This window comes from Sciurus vulgaris (assembly GCF_902686455.1).
Source record: "Sciurus vulgaris genome assembly, chromosome: 3".
Taxonomy (NCBI): domain Eukaryota; kingdom Metazoa; phylum Chordata; class Mammalia; order Rodentia; family Sciuridae; genus Sciurus; species Sciurus vulgaris.
This window is the reverse complement of record NC_136463.1, coordinates 37,942,530-37,959,408: the sequence shown is the minus strand read 5'-3', so window position 1 is coordinate 37,959,408 and position 16,879 is coordinate 37,942,530. Positions and strand designations below refer to the sequence as shown.

Below are 16,879 nucleotides of genomic sequence, written 5' to 3'. Positions count from 1 at the left end.
CCAAAAGCAGCCAATCAAATAGTGAAATATGTAAACAGTCCAGTGTGGCTGGATACCCTGTCTCTAGGGAATGAGTTTTCTCCAAGTCTGCCCTTTGCAGGCAGGTTCTTCAAGTAAGAAAACAAGATTGAATATTTTAATAGGATGTACGAGACGGCCACGCCACGCCATGAGGAGGATTCAATCAGACATGGGATGTAGGGGGATATAATTTAGTTTTCATACATTTTCTTGGACTTGGCGGTACTTGAAAAACAATGAAAATGACCCAGCAACAAGATTCCAATTACTATCACATGTGCAGCGGTTCAGGCGCAGAACCAAGACCCTCCCCACTTCCCACCTGCTTCTCTAATCCAATCTAATAATCTGATTGGCTAATTTATTTCAAAAGTTGGGTTTTGACATTTTAAAAACTCCTATCATGTCAGAGTCTTGGGTTCGTGAAAATACAGTAAATTATCACACCCAACCTCTGGCCAAAGGCATCTGCCAAGGACTGGAAAATCTCAAGGGTGTAAGCAAAGGGACCCTCCCGGGTGCCAGGATGGCAGCTGCGGGGCACTTTCCCCTGTGCGTGCCAAGCAGCTCTTCCCGCAGTCGGGAGCAGCCTGGAGGCGACCCGTATGAGATGAGGAGGGCCCAAGGACCCAGCCACTTGAGGCAGGCATGCAGCGGACCAGGGAGTCAGTAACCCCATAAGAGGCTGTAGCAGCTCGGCTGCATTAGATCTGACTAACAATATTGTCTGCCATCTTGTTAAGAAATAGGCTCTTGAAAGTGCTGTCTGAGAGCTATCACCAGCAGCCTGACTTCACAAACGAAACCTCCACCTTTCAAACAGCTATTTTTCAGCAAGAATTCAACACAAAAAATTTATTAGACTTTTTTTAAAGTTACCCTGTTTCAGTTATGGAGAGAAACAGAGGCACCATAATTAGGAAACCATCAACAGGAATGGCATAAAGCTTTAAAAAAGCAAAAATCTTTTTAAAAAAAATTTTTTGGTTGTAACTGAACACAATACCTTTATTTTATTTATTTATTTTTATGTGGTGCTGAGACTCGAACCCAGTGCCTCACACACACTAGGCAAGTGCTCTGCCACTGAGCCACAACCCCAGCCCTAAAAAAGTGAAAATCTTAAAGAAACCAAAAATATAAACTAGCCTTTCATGGTGGGGACCTGCAGGGAGGCAAGGAGCTGTGGGTTAGAAAACAGTGGGTCTCCAGTTTTATTGCAGCCATTTGCCGCTACCTCACCCTGAACCACCGACCAGTCCCAAGGCCTGCAGACAAAAAGCAGGCTCACCCTGAGCTCCAGCCTCTTTTGTTCCCGCCGTACACATCCGTCTGCCGGCTCTCCACAGCCCAGACAGCCCTACAAAGGTGGAAGAGCAGCCGCAGCCCAAATGCAAATGAGCAAACGAGGTAGCCTGCCTCCTCTCCCAGGCGCCGGCGCGGCCCCGCCAGGCCGCACTCCATCCCGCTCAGGCCTGCCTATTTGCCAATAAACACGGGTCTCACTAGCCGTTTCAACAAAAAAATTAAGTGGCATGAAGGGGAGAGTTGCCATGACAGAAAGGACAGTATGACTTTAAGAGGACACAGGCTGATGAGAGGGAGAAGCGAGGCAGGCGCAGTGCTATTTAGCCTTCACAGTCACCCCCTCGCCAGCCTCGCCGTGCTTGCCTGCACCAGACCCCATCATTACCCGAGCAAATGCTTCCACTCTGCGCAGCAATAGCATTGCAACGCCTGGGCCAAAGGCAGCAGTTACTGTCCGCAGCGGGGTTCACGTGTCAGGAGCAGAGAGAGAAATGCTGAACCCATGTTTTGATGGAACATCATTTCACACTCAGGTGCGCAAAGCTGACAAACATGCAGCTGCTCGTGGCAGAGCAACTTGGGAAGCTGAGTGGTCTGGGTTCTTAAAATATTTTGAGAGAGAGAAATTGAGAATACAGATAAGGGATCACTCCAATCTGAACACCCTGGAGCAATTTCAACTCCGGACATCTTCCTCTCCCACTGCCCACCAACCAGCAGCCATCTGCACCTGCAAAGCTCCTAAGCCTATGCCCCCCACTCTCTCAGATCATGCCATCTCTTACCAAGAGCATGGCGACAGCCTCCTGCCGCCTCTTCTGCTCCCTCTCCTCCCCAGCCCCAGCTCTAGAGGCAGACCAAGCAGACCCTCCTTGGCGTCCAGGAGCAGCTGCAGGAGGACCCGCCTGTACCCCAGCTGCTGGCTCAGCCCAGCCTTTCTCTTCCTGTCCAGGGTGCCAGCACTGTGGGTCTTTGCATTCATAAGTGGCCGTGCGGGCCGGGAGGACAGAGCCCAAGTTCTGAAAGGATTTTACAAAACTTTTCACCCCTCACACATTCTAAGTTGCCATATGAAGTTTTTCACAGCAAATTTATTTAGGCACAAAGGACAGAATTTTCAGAATATTGTGAATGTTGACTTTTACAAGTCACAACCCTTTTGTAATGCACCCAATGGAATCCATGCCATACGGACTGGATACCCATTATCATTTATAAATAATACATCATCAAACTCTAACTTTGAAGTTTGATAGCATCTTTTTTTCAAACTTTATTTCCATTTGACTTTTTCCTATAGGATTCTTGTTGTAATATAATTGTTCTTTTATTGATCACCCTATTATACTTCTTGGCCACAAAAATAAGTAAATGGAACACTTCAGAAATTTTTGAAATTTAAAATATAGAAATTAAAATATTTTAATTTCTTAAAATTAATTTAAGAATTAATTTTCTTAAAATTAATTTCTTAAAATTAATTTCTTAAAAAAATTAAAATATTTTAATTTCTTGACACAATAAGTCTTGAAGTAATTAAAAATTCTGTTCTGGATTGGGTTATTGTTAAAATTATTAGGATACAATCTCTATATATATTAACAATACAACGCAATTCATTATAATTTTAGTGAAAATGTAATATAAATGTGTAATATAAATGTGTAAAGTACTACTAGAATCACATCTCTTTGGATATGGATGAAGCTTTCCCTGTTATTTGTTCATGGATCTATGGATGAATATATCTACTGCTAGAATGCAAGAGGGTTCAGCATGAATTCTAGTTCTATTTTTTTGTAGATGTAGGCACTGAGAAACCCTGTCACATAAACAAGAAGGAAAAAATGGGAATTTTTCTTTAATTTTTAATTTTTGGTGGTATTGAGGACTGAATCCAGGAGTACCCTACCACTGAGCTACATCCCTAGCCTATTATTATTATTATTATTATTATTATTATTATTATTTGGAGACAGGGTCTCTCTAAGTTGCCCAGGCCAGCCTTGAACTTGGACTCCTCTTGCCTTGGTCTCCCATGTAGTTGGGATTACAGGCATGCCACTATGCCCAGCCAGGAATAGGAGTTTTGTCACAACAATGTCACTTGATTCTTCTCATCTCACTCTTTCTGAATTTTATGGGGGGGGATATCATATATTGACCCATCACTAAAAATTCCCTTCCTTTCCCTTTCTCCTTAGGGATTGAGCTCAGGCCTCATGCATGCTGGGCAAGCACTCTACCACTGAGCCACATCCCCATTTCCAAAAATTATCTTTAATGATCTATCAGCTGACAATTCAACTCACATCCTCCTACAATTAGTTGAAAATAAAGACCTGGAAGCCATCGGACCCACACGTTGTCTTTAGTCCAGTCCTTGGGCTTTCCCAATTCCTGGACCTCATGTCCAAAGGGGCCTGTGTCTGATGCCCTGGGCCTTTCCCACTCCAGGGCGAGGACTGTGGCACTCTAAGATGAGCTCACAGTTAGCTTTGCACTAGCTGAGAGGCAAATGTGGAAGGCCAAGTGGAGGGAGGCCTGAGCTCCTGCACAGGCATGTTCTACTCTGGAAACTGACTCCATCAAAGTCTGTGCCTGCCTTCTATTTAGAAAGTCCTCACACACCAAGTATGAGTGAGGTGGAGAGGGCCCCGAGCTGCCCTAAACCCAGACAGGTGCTAGGTCTAGTGTCAACACAGAGGGAAAGATCAAAACATCTGAAAAGAAACAAAATAGGTACAACTCCCTTACCCCTTCCCAAGGAAAACAAAACCAGGACAGGCCACCCAAGGCGGGGAATGAGGCAGACTGCCTCTACCACAGACTTCCCGCCAGCATCTTTCCTAACCAGGACTTAGCTGTGCAGAGGGCCAGACTATCAATCCTTCAGGTTAACCTTGTCTTCCTCTGATTCTCCTGGGCAAGTGTAGAGTTTAATACTTGAGGTTCCCTTAAGGCTATGCATAATGAACTTGGTTTTCTTTAAAAACTAATTCCTGCTCCCCATCACATTAAGGATCAAGATCTGAATCACTAATCTGAAATACCTTCCCTGATTTGTCTCCCCTCCCCCTCCACACTGTGGGTCTCAATGGCCAGTGGGAATGTCCACTGTAGAAAATGTATTAATGTTAGTATCATGTAGGAGAATAAGCGACAGAGTAATTAACAGGACTTGGACCTAAGGTAGAAGGTCGATAGCAGGGGCTCTTCCTTGAATTAAAATTTAACTTACCCTTTATTGCAACCTACAAAAGCAAGTAATGAGCACTAACATTTTTATTTCTTTTAAACTGTCATTTAGGCTGTAGAGGGGATAATTACCTATCTCTAGTGTAGTAAGGTTTTATAACCCTTAGTGAGGCATTTTCTAATTTAATATTTTTACTATATTATCATAAAACCTGTTTCTGGAAAAAAAATGATCATGGATTAGCAGCCCTTTTCCATAAAGATGGAATGTGTGCATGTGTGCGTGTGCTAGAATCCAGCGTTTTATCTATGATTCTTCCAAAGAGACTAAAGTAGGCACCGTCCAGCTAGCTGTGCACTGCCGTCATTTCAGCGGTGGCTGGGGTTTTAAGTGAAATGGGTGTGCACGTGTATAGTAATGCAGCCACCAGACAGATGTGAGGACCCATGTGTTGCCCTCAGTTCCCCACGTACGCTGCTCTCAAGACCGCAACACAGAGCGTCATCTTTCACAATGGTATTTGGGTAAACAGTACAAAGGAGAGTATCAAACTGCAAATATCTGTGTGGGGCTTTCAATTTACTAGTCAGTAGCTCACGGCATGGGGATTCTGAAGGCATCTACTATCTGCTCTCAGAAAGACCCTGTTCCTCCTACTCCTGCCGACAAGCCTCCAACCAAGCCATCTCCAAGTCACCACACCCCTGCTCCTATGGCCCAGGTAGGCAGCAGGGCAAAGAAAACGGCCTGCATGGCCCCCCAAGTATATCACAGCCTCCCAGCAAGTATTTCATGCCAATCTTCCAAAGGTACCTGTGCAGACAATAATGCTGTTTTCCTGACTTAAATTGTATTTGCCCTTGCTTAATTTGAGACTGTTAATTTGTTGCTTCATGAGGAAAGGGGTACTGTCTACTGCAGACACACCCACGGCGCCCGGCCCTTCTTCCCCTTCTCAGGCACTCTCCTGCACACTGCAGGGCCCTGCCCTGAACAGGTGCAGCATTTGTTTCTGCCTAACCCAACCTCTGCACAGAAACCTTGAAGAATCAAGGAAAATGACAAAGCACATGAAGGGCATGTCAGGCTAATTCTGACTTTCAACCAGAGCTCCCTACCAATTCTTCCCCGGGCTCACATCAAACCCCAAATTCCACAAGTAGGGTCAGCAGAGCCTGGTGTAGAAATTCGCACGGGTGCCACCTCTGCACCAACAGACTAGCACAGCCACCGATGACAGACGTGTGCTTTCAAAAATTACTGGTGATGATACTGATGCTGCCCTTTTTCAAATGTTTGTGTTTTGAAAACAGCTGCCTTAGTGCTGTGGAAGTTCATAAACGTACTAGACACGTACCAGACGTTTCTGGTCCCTGGCCTCAAAATACAACACACAGGTATGATAAATTAATAAAAAAAAAATCTGAATGCCTACCTGACCTTCGTTAGCTGCTGTGCAGGATTACAAAGACACAAAAGAGCAGCAGAAGCTGGGCTGGGAAGATATCATCTAGTAAGTTGTCTGGGACACCCAGTTCTACTTGGAGAGACACGCTGGACCCAACTCTGCTGTCCTGTGACTTGTCCCATGGCCCTTATCCCTCGGAACCAGGAGAGGAGCAGGGTTGACTGTGTGCCCTGTGGCAGTTCCTCAGCGAGTCCGTGTCTTCCTCTGTCTGCTCCTATCCTTTCTGGGCTAACCAGCCTCCTTTCCCTCCACTGCTCTTGTGATCCTGACAGTCGTCCCACCAGCCCGACCAAGTCCTGCAGTTTGCTGACGCCCCACAGGGAAGTCCAGGAACATCCCCGCCAGTCCTCGCATGGCTGGCACAGTCTAGACAGCGCAGTGGGTAGAGAGGACCCCACCACCTCCGCATTGGTGTTTTCAGTTTTTGTGGGGTGTTTTGGCAGTATCAGGGAGTCAACCCAGGACCTCACGTGTGGAAGGCAAGCACTCTCCCTGCGCCACCTGCCCTTCCTCCTATATTCTGAACAAACACCCCTCTGCTCCACAGATCTTTAGTCTCTTCTGTTCTGTCCAGCAATATGCCCAGTCATTCCAAATGCCTATGGAAAAAGGTGTCCCTCCAATTATTACTGGGCATATGCTAATGGCACAAAACAAAGGGACCATCTTTCAGGAAAACACATGCCTCCATTCTAATTGTCAGAAACCAAAGAAGGCCAGAGGGCAGAGGCTAGCCACTGTTCCATTTTCCTCTTAGGGATGTCTAAAACGCTGGGACAATAGCTTTCTTTTGTTATATATTGAATCAAATGGGAAAAGCAAGTTTAGGAACAATCACCTAAAACAGCAAATCATTTTTGTGTGGCATACTGCACAGCATGTAACAGACGTGCAGGGGCTGCCCGCTGGAGCCAGAGTGGTTCTGATTCTGACTCAGGTCCTTAGCAGACCCATAAGCTAAGGTAAATTACTTAGCCCCCTGAAACTTAGCTTCCTCTTCAGTAAAATGTTGATGTATCCTCCTTAAAGATACTGTTTTTAGATTACTAAGCCAAGTCCCCGTTATATAAATTGCACAGTAATTTGATGATATAAAATGGAACAAGACACAGCAGCCAGAATTCTGGCACCCGAGGTGTGGCAGAGGGCCCATCTGAGGGCCTGTGGTCAGCTCACTACCAGCACAAGAAACTGAAGCAGCACCTTCCTCCACAGTTCATTCCTTCTGCTTCTCTGACCCAAATCCTACTCAATATCAATGGCTTTAAGTGAGAGAAAGGGGACTGAGAATGTGTCTATTGGCTCAAGAGGGGAACATATCAATCCAAATGGCATATAAGTGACCTATGTGTGTCCCAGGAATGGAACCAGACCAGAGATAGGTGACAGGTCAGAACTCAGTTCTCAAGACTGGGTATTGCAGGGAAGGCAGTCCAAGTGCAGACCCTGACATAGCTCTTACAAAAATCACCTGGTCAGAATGACACAGACTTGAGAGCAGAAAGCTTGGGATTACCGAATATAGCCAAAGAAAGGTCAGTACAGACCTCTCCCTTACTTTCCTTCCCAGTGTCCCCCAACAACAAAAAGTGAGTCACAGGTTTTTTGTTTTTATTTTTTGGTACTGGGGATTGAATCCTGAGCCTCACCCCTTCAGCCCTTTAAAAATTTTTATTTACTTTTTTTGTATTTTTTACTTTTGGTACTGAGGACTGCACCCAGGAGCGCTTTGCCATTGAACTCTATCCCCAGTCCTTTTTATTTTGAGACAGGGTCTCACTAAGTTGCTGAGGATTCTGCTAAGTTGCAGAGGCTGGCCTCAAACTTGCCATCCTCTTGCTACACCTCCCAAGTAGCTGCGATTACACACATGTGCCACCACATGCAACTGGATAGCAGGTTTCTTTTCTGAAATCTCACCACATCCCAGACCAAAACAAACCAAATCCAAACAAAAAAACACCCCCTCCCCCGGAACAAGAAAGTAAAAAAAAAAAAAAGCAATCTTCTCTCACCTGAGACCTATTTCTTAACACAATCAAGTTATCAAAGCTGCAGTAGTGATTCAGAGAATCCCCTCCCATATCACTACCTACCTAAATCTGGATACAAGGCAAATCATCTTGGATCAGACACCAGCTGAACACCAGATAGGACGTTCCAAGACAGTCAAACTGCAGCTGCCTGAACTCGCCACAAGGTGGCAGTGCACGACTCATTTCTAAGGGGACCAGGTGCCGAGGAGACTGGAGCAAACTGAGCCCATAAATTACTCGGTGTGTCTGCTCTCATCACCATCCTCCCAGGGCTTGAAGGAGACTCAAGAAGGTCTGTTCCAATGTGCTCTTTTGGTCAGGTCAGAACTGGGTCCTTCAAACCTCTGCAAATGCTTTTAGCCCTGCAGCTTTAAATTACAGATGGTGACGTGTGGCCTCTGGCCTGTCTCCTAAAGATCAGACAGATTCAAGATTTATAAATGTTCAAAGACACAGGTTCAGGCCCCAAACAAAGGAACCAAAAGGAAGGAGAAGGAAGGAGAGAAGAACAGGGACAGGGGTGGGAAAGGAACTGGGATTAAATTTGTAAAGGTTTTCTCCTCATTCATCAGTTACAAATTCATTCCACTTTAACAAAGGAAAAAAAAAATACTTGAAACTTCCATCATTCCAATACCACTAGCTTCAAGTCTTTCATATTCTTTTAAAGAAAAATAATTTACTTTAGTGGCTTACAAACGTGTGGGGGGGTGGGGGTTGGCAAGAGCCACTCTTCAGACAAAAGGGACGCTGCTCCTTTCCTGTGCATTAATATTCCATATTCCTGGGATGATTTCCACTTTCACAGTTTGACTGTTTTATAACAGATTTGATGTGAGAGAAGACAAATGGCCTCACAAAGGAAAGACGACAAACCATCTCACTGTTTTTAGCTGGGTTTTCTCTTTATTTTTATTTATTTTTATTCTGGAGCCAGGCTGCAGAGCTCTCTGCCTTGCTGGAGATGTTTAATATTAACGTCAAGCCACCACGATCCTGGCAATAGAGTTGGCTGGTGTTGTGTTTACGGTTTTGTGACTGCTGGCTTCAGGAAGATGAAGCTCCTTGTTCAAACAGCAGCCCCTCTAACAGCTCCTGTTAAAAGCCAGGGGATGCTTCACTGCTTAGACGTGAATCACTTCCTCCAACCGCGGGGAAGGTGAGACTGACACCCCGTTACATTTGTATCCGCATCAGGACTGCTGTCTGTGATCCCGGGCCTGGGGGGCCGCACAGTATGTATCTCTCAGCTCCAGTTTAACCTCAACTTTCAGGGGATCAAAACACAGAAATTAAGAGTTTCAGCAGGACATGTTGCTATTACTACTTCTGACACCAAGTTGGAGAGCTCATTTGCTTAGAAACCCAGTGCCAACCCAAAGGTGAAAGCAGCAGCCAAGCAAACAAACCCAAGGCAGCAACTCGGAAAACCCAGAGGACAGAGCTGCTGGCCCCAGGAGCAGAGCGGCCACCTGCTGCAGGCACTCCGCCCTCAACTCTGCTGGCAGTTCAGCAGCATGGATTCTCCCAGGCTCCCAGCTCTTCTGTGCCCTCGTCCTTTCATCTCCCTTCTCCTACATTGGGCTCCTGGGCTCTCTTTCTATTCTCCACACGCTGCCCTGTGATCCCCCACCTGCTCTCGGCTCTGACCATCTACCTCCTCTGGGCCAAGGACCCCACAGCCAGTGCCCACGCTCCAAGCCCTCCAAGTCACTCCACTGGCTCAGGATAAAACTGAGCTCACCCTGTCCTGCGAGATTATTCTGTCACCTAAACTATCAATTCTGTTAATAATGGCAGCAGATTCTTTACTACTCATGTGCCACACTCAACTTTTTGCCACTACTACAACACAAACTTACAGATATCCACACTGCATTTTCTAATTAAAAAGTAAAAACCAACCTGGGATAGGTCTCCCCTTTGGACAGTTTACTGCAATATTAACTGAAAAAAAAAAATGTAAATTGCCACCTCCATTTTGTTTGGTTCCTAACAGCATCCTTCAAAAAACTTTCCCCTGTCCTTTGTCCATAGAGGAATTTATAAAAGGAAGGTCCCTGCTGAACCTGCTAGGTGAATGTTCTCCAGGGGTGTGGCCCAGGACCCCTGGACTTCTGGACATCTGCAACGGCACAATCTTTCCCCGTTCCAGCTCTGCCAACCAGTTCTTGAACTCGGCAGTCTGCTGGCCTTAGCTAGTTATACAGCTGGCTTTAAAAATCCGGATCGCTAAGTGCAAAATAAGCAGCCTGCATTTCTTCCCCTGGAAGCGAGCGAGTCTGTTTTGGTGCATAGCTGCGCCTTCCCCTGCAGGATTGAGCGGCGCAAGAGGAGGCGGAGTGCTGCCAAGTGTGTGTATGAGAAAATGTGTATTGATTTCTTCTTTCTTATAAAGGAGCACAAAGCATTGAAGAACAATTGCTCCTCTTTTCAGCATTTCACATTCCACTCAAGAGACAAAAGACCCAACCCCCACATTCTCCCAGAAGCAGAAAGGAGAAGCGGAGAAGTGCACAGAGCCGTCTCAGCCTCCAGTGTCAGCAGCTACCCCTGCTGGGCAGGCCCACTTAGGGACTTCAGACCCAGGGACCACAGTGCCTCACCTGGCTCTGCACAAGCAAGAGATTCCCTCTCTCATTGATGCTTCCTGATCTTGAAGAAGAAAGAGCCTTCAGTCTTATTTGCCTTTAAAGTGGAGGTGCCCAAGGTAAACGAGCTAATGTTTATCAAGTGCTTTGCTCCCCAGAGGAGATGCTGGATACAACACAGGTGTGGCCGTGGTTCACTGCAGGCCATCCCCAGGGTAGCTGGGAAGAGCTTCCTATTACTAGGTGCTTCCTCGCTACTGGAACTCAAAGCAGTGAGGAGGTGCCCTTCACCACAGGTCCCTGTATGGCCTGACACTTATTGCCAACACTAAGATAACAAAAGGTAACCAGGTTCTACTATGCCTTGGTAACATACGGAATCTCTTCCAGGACTGTCTTCTTCTCAAACAAAACAAATTCTGAAAGCAATCCAAAAAACTGACCCAAAGCTGTCACTGGCCATCACAAAGCCCTGTTGGTGCACTCCATGTTTCCACAGCAACTGTAGAAGGGCCACCAGAAACCAAACCTGGCAAAGTGACCAGGAGCAAGCCTACGGTAGAATTCAAATGTAGGGTGTACACACTCAGAAATGAGGGGAAATAAGAGTCTTCTTGAAAGATTTTTTTCCCCAGGTCCATCCTAAGTAAAAACAACCTCAAAAAGCCTCTAAGCAAAGGGCAGGGCATGAGATGTCCCAAAGCTGGCCCCTTCGTTTCTGGGGTTTTTCCAACACTGACCATGAACTGTGAACAAAGCCAGGAGCTGGCCCTTCAGCAGGGCAAAGTTCTACCCCAGAGATACATACCACAGACAACTAGGAAGAACCTGGGTGAACGCTGTAGAAAACCTGGACTTGCACAAAAGGTCAAGGGCAGTATGTTAGAGGAGTTAGATGATTCCAAGAGATTTCAAAAAAAGAGGCAAGAAACTCCTCTCCATCCATCGTACACACTTTTTGAAAAAGTAATCTTACCAGCAAATTGTACCTAGACTTATAGGCTGAAAGTGTTCAAAGGTATTTCAGACAGGAAGCCTATAATCAACTGTTCGGGGGTTTGCAAGAAATGGGCAAATCAGTGTTACAGATTTACAGTCAAGTGAAAACACTAATTTCATTTAAATAATTATCTATACGGATTATATTTAAAACAGCCCTTTTCAGAAACAAAAAATTCAGGACATTTCATTCTCAAGAATCTAATAAGTAAAGACTATTTTCACTTTACCAAGAAAAATACCAAGAGAAGACACGAGAGTCACACTTTGTGTAATGCTGAATCTGTTCCTTAGCTTAGACAGGGCTGGCTCCAACCAGCAAAAGTCCTGGAACATGCTGTTTTGTAAATAATATTTGTGCTACAAATGCTGTATAAGGTAAAGCACAACTAGAATTAAAATATATTATTCTAAATGTAGGAGCATAAAACCTTGACAAGACCAAATGCAAAGATAACCACACTTCTTTAAGTTAACATTCTTAGCAAGAAATAAAAGAAAACCCTAGTAAGTGTTTTTGTGAACTGTAATAAATACTGAATATTTTGACAGTAAAGGACTCAGTGGAATAGAGCTTGAAGACTCCAAGGGAGCAGAATGAAGAGACTGAGGTGGAACAGGGAGCAGTTCCTGGGAGGCGGGGCCCCGCTCTGGATGGCACCAGCATATGCTGCTGAAACAGGTAACACGGAGAACAAGGAAGCAGCTTGACAAGTCACTAAAGGTGATGGCTTGGTGGCAGGCTCAAGAGTGTGAGCTTCAGTATACGGGCACAGAGCAGGAGCACGCTCTATGTGGGATTTGAGGAAGGTGAGTCTGAAGATCCACACAGCTGATGAGATCAGAGACTGGTGGTTAAGAAGCTGCTGGTGCAATCATCTGTGTGGGAACTTGGAAAATTTAGGCCTTGGATCAAATCAGGCTGTGGAAATAGAAAGTGGAGACCACCTGAGAAATATCCTGTATTAAAATAAAATTCCAGGGCTGGGGTTGTGACTCAGTGGTAGAGCACTTGCCTAGTATGGGTGGGGCCCTGGGTTCGATTCTCAGCACCGCACATAAATAAATTAATTAAATAAAGGTCCACAAACAACTAAAATTTTTTTTTAAAAAATAATAAATAAATAAATAAAATGAAATAAAACAAAACTCCATGCTGGGCACAGTGGTATGCACCTGTAGTCCCACAGATTAAAGAGGTTGAGGTGCAAGAACTGCCAAGTTCAAGGCCAGCCTCAGCATCTTACTAGACCCTGCCTCAAAAAAAGGGGTAGGGATGTGGCTCAGTGGTGAAGTGCTCCTGGGTTCAATCTCCAATACCAAAAAGAGAGAGAGAGAGACAGAATACATTCACAAAAGAATTCTCCCTAATTAGCAAAGGTGCACTGGCATAAGCCTTAGCTGCTGAGAAAGGAGACCTAAATTGCTACAAACCATTATGAATTATTAGAAAGTTTATACATTCAACTAAGGAATTCCCCTCCCAAGAACCTATTTTAAAGACAGTAAGCAAAACTTGAACACAAATATGTTCACTGCACATTGCCTAAAGAGAAAGAGAAACAAAAGTAACCTAAATGTCTAATAATGAATATTCCATAATAGAATATTATGTTACCAAAATGCATTAAAAAATATTAAATGGCATTCAAATGTTTATAATATAAAGTTAACTGGAAAAAATATTCAAACATATGTATATATCTGTATAGATATTCACATATAAAACTGAAATATACAGGACATTTCTTTATTTCTGTACCTTTCAATTTTTCTTTCATAAGTATGTATTATTTTTATTATAGGGGAAAAGATACTGTCTGTAAGAAAAAGTGACAGGTACCTGAGTATGATACAGGCAGAACTCTAAGAACAAACTGACTGAATACACTGATAGGAATTCAAAGCTATTTTTGAGTCTAAGATTTTTACAGTTAGAAGAATGGTATAAGCTGGGCGCAGTGGCGCACACCTGTGATCCCAGTGGCTCAGGAGGCTGAGACAAGAGGATAGAGAGTTTAAAGTCAACCTCAGCAAAAGTGAGGTACTAAGCATCTAACTCAGTGAGACCCTGTCTCTAAATAAAATACAAAAAAATAGGGCTGGGGATGTGGCTCAGTGGTCAAGAACGCCTGAGTTCAATCGTGGGTACACCCCCAACCCATCAAAAAACGAATGGTATAACTGTAAGAGCACTTTTGAGTATTCCATGATTCACACTAAAATGTGAATTACTGATAGGCAAATTTTTTCTATATAGATTATCTCTTTTATAAAAGAAATGGGGAAAAAGCTATTTTTTTTTTTTTAAGAAAGTAAGTTCTAAATTTTTAAAGTTAACACTCCCTCCCCAATTTTAGTTTGAGGAGCTCTGCGTACTTTGGCATATTATTCCCATCTATATCAAAAGCCTTGCTGACTTCTTAAAAACAGTGACAGGGAGCTACATTCCTAAATAAATACGTCAGTTCTACTACTTGCTCTTTAACTTGGGCAAGTTACTTAATTGATCCATGCCTTAGTATTCTTATCATAAAATACAGATAATGTCAACTACCTCACTGGTTTCCTTTAAGGCCTGAGTGAAAATGTTCATCAAGGGCTTAGTGCAAGGCCTGACATACAGCTAATGCTCAAAAAGTGATGATAACGTTATGATTCTAGGCCATTCACGTGGATCAGAAGCAGGGTGGCAGAATGAGGGTGGATAAATCAGAGCAAAGGATATTTCACTTAGAATTGGTCTACATATTTTAGCAATCTAGTGTTAGTTCGGTGATCATCGTGGGAAACGTATTAAAATAATATGTATGAATGACTAAGCTAGATTAAGGTGGAAGACTTAGCTACTGCCTAACCATTTATAAGTTACTTGTGATTAATACAGTAGCTATAAGATGCTATATTTAGAAAGCCAACAATAACGTAAGAAAATTTAAAACAACAAATCCATAAAAGAAACATTTACACTCACTTTAGAGAATATGAAATATCCCTTTGAGAAAAAAAGAGAACCTATCATCCTTTGAAGAAATGCTGAGAATGTGACTGCAGAAATGAGAACTATTGTCAAGAAGCCCCATTTGGGGGGAGGATTTATCTGTTCGGCATCTACAATCTCTTCCTAGAAGATGTGCTTTTATCACTCTACCTCCTGCTTGGAACCAAGGATTCAATTTGACAATGCAAATTCTCTAGAATATAAGAGGCTGAACAGCAGCAAATTGGGAAAAAGGAGAAACAACAGTAGTGCTTTCTTTTCGATTTTAAAACTCTGGTCCAAGTCTCAGGCTTGAATTTGAGAACATTTCTTTGTCCTTTCTGCGGCTCCTGGAGGAAGGTCCCAGCCTCCCGACTGGCTGGGCGCCATCTTTAATGATGATATATGGGGGTCCTTTCCCCTCAGCACTGCTGGGGGGTCAAACACATGACACCGCCCGCCTGAGTATCAACAAGCGAATTATAAACTGTGTCAATCCGAGTTAATGCAAAGCTGTAATCCTCTTTAACAAGAGATCAAATCACTGCCATGAGTTATGTTCGTTCTGTAATCTGATAAGGAAGAGGGAACCACTAATAAAAGAGTAATGGGAGCCTTTAATGATGCTGGTAAAAGGTAACACCAGTTAAAACATCGCTCTTGTTCCTGCTGATTAGATCAATGTTGCATATTTGCCCAGACTTGTTTCACCTGTCAGAATAACCTGTGTCTTTTTAGGAGATAAGAAGCCTCCCGAAAACATCTGTATTTTAGCCATTCTTGCCTGAGAGTTTTTAACTAATGGATAATGCTCTATGAACGTATTTCTAGGGTTGGTGTTAGATGTGCTCTGCAATGCTGAGCAAGCTACACCAGAATATTCCACCATGAGCAGTGTGCCCATCTTTCAAACAGAAGCGAAACAGGCAAGGGGACTAAGGATGGTTGCAGCAGCCTCTGGGCCACTAACTGGGGGAAAGGAGTGTCACCAGTAGAGTGGCAGAATATGCCCATATTTAGGGTGCAATCCCATATACAAAAATGGCAAGCCAAAGACAAATTGCCTGTACAAATTCTATTATACCAAGGCACCTCAAGAACAACGTGGCAGTGATGTTGACAAAGCACTTTACAAGACCGGATTACATTTGTACATTTCTTTTCTAAAACTCCAGATGTAAAACAATAATACATTTGGTGCTTAGTATGTATCAAAGGATCCTCTCCTTGTTCTTTTTTAATGCCAGCAGCTTTATGAAAGGAGTGGGAAGGGCAGGTTCTATTTCTGGGGAGAGAATGGGTGCTCAAATTAAAATCCTTCCTGTTACCATTGAGAATTTAAGTTGTTAGCAAAGGAATGGAGCACCTCTAAAATGTTCCTGTTGCTACCATTTTTGGAATAAGGGGAAAAAACTGCATAGAAAAATACAATAACCTGCATATTTAATGGACAGTCCCAGAATCAAGTTTCTCTGACAACCCTCCATGAGGCAGCAGTTAGTTCAAGGTAAACCTCAATTTTCTCTGGCACACATTTAGCTGGCTGCCATCACTAAGGCCATACCAGGAGAGCAAGCGGCTACACTGGGGTCCCTTTCCCAAATCTTTGCCAGTGGCCAGGTTCGAGGAATAGTCTGTCTGTCTCACAGGTCTTACCCAGCACTGCTTCTCCCGAGTATCACACCAGCATTTGCCTATCTGCCTGCCATGTGACTTCAAGAAGCCCCATTTGGGGGGATGACAAAGAACTCACTTCCTTAAAAGACTGCCTCAGAAGGTTTTTCAAAAACAGACAGAAATCAGTTGATTATTTCTCTCACCCCCAGTTCTTCACTATGTGTGAACCATAGTAGGAGATTGTCTGCATTTTTATAGGAAACTCCCTTTGGTCTAAAAGGGCCCTGCAGAGCCCTGGGGGTTTCACACCATGTAGAGTAAGCTATTTCTAAAATGTCCTTGATAAGCTTAGAATAACTTCAACATAGATGTGAATGGTAACCTGTACATCATGGAGTGATATAGTGATCTGCTTCTCATGGTGACAATGTTCAGAGGGCTCCCCTACCGGGGAGGTGTCAAGCCACTAACTGTCTTTACAGAATCACAGTATTCCTCATCTCTTGGTAAAGATGACTCTGGGAGCTGAGCTACCCAGTGCCAAGAATACCAAGGATTTAGCAAAGTCAATGATAATTTTTAGGCTTATGGTAGCTTCCTCCCTTGTAAGTAAAAGTATGACAATGGGCAAAGTGGGATTTCTTTGCTTTTCTCTCAATG

At 43.9% G+C, this 16,879-nt stretch overlaps 1 protein-coding gene across 1 annotated transcript in view; it reads right to left on the bottom strand.

Moving 5' to 3' along the window:
* Positions 1-16,879, bottom strand: part of AATF (apoptosis antagonizing transcription factor) — a 110,273-nt gene that overhangs the window by 438 nt on the left and 92,956 nt on the right. The gene's annotated exons all lie outside the window — the stretch shown is intronic.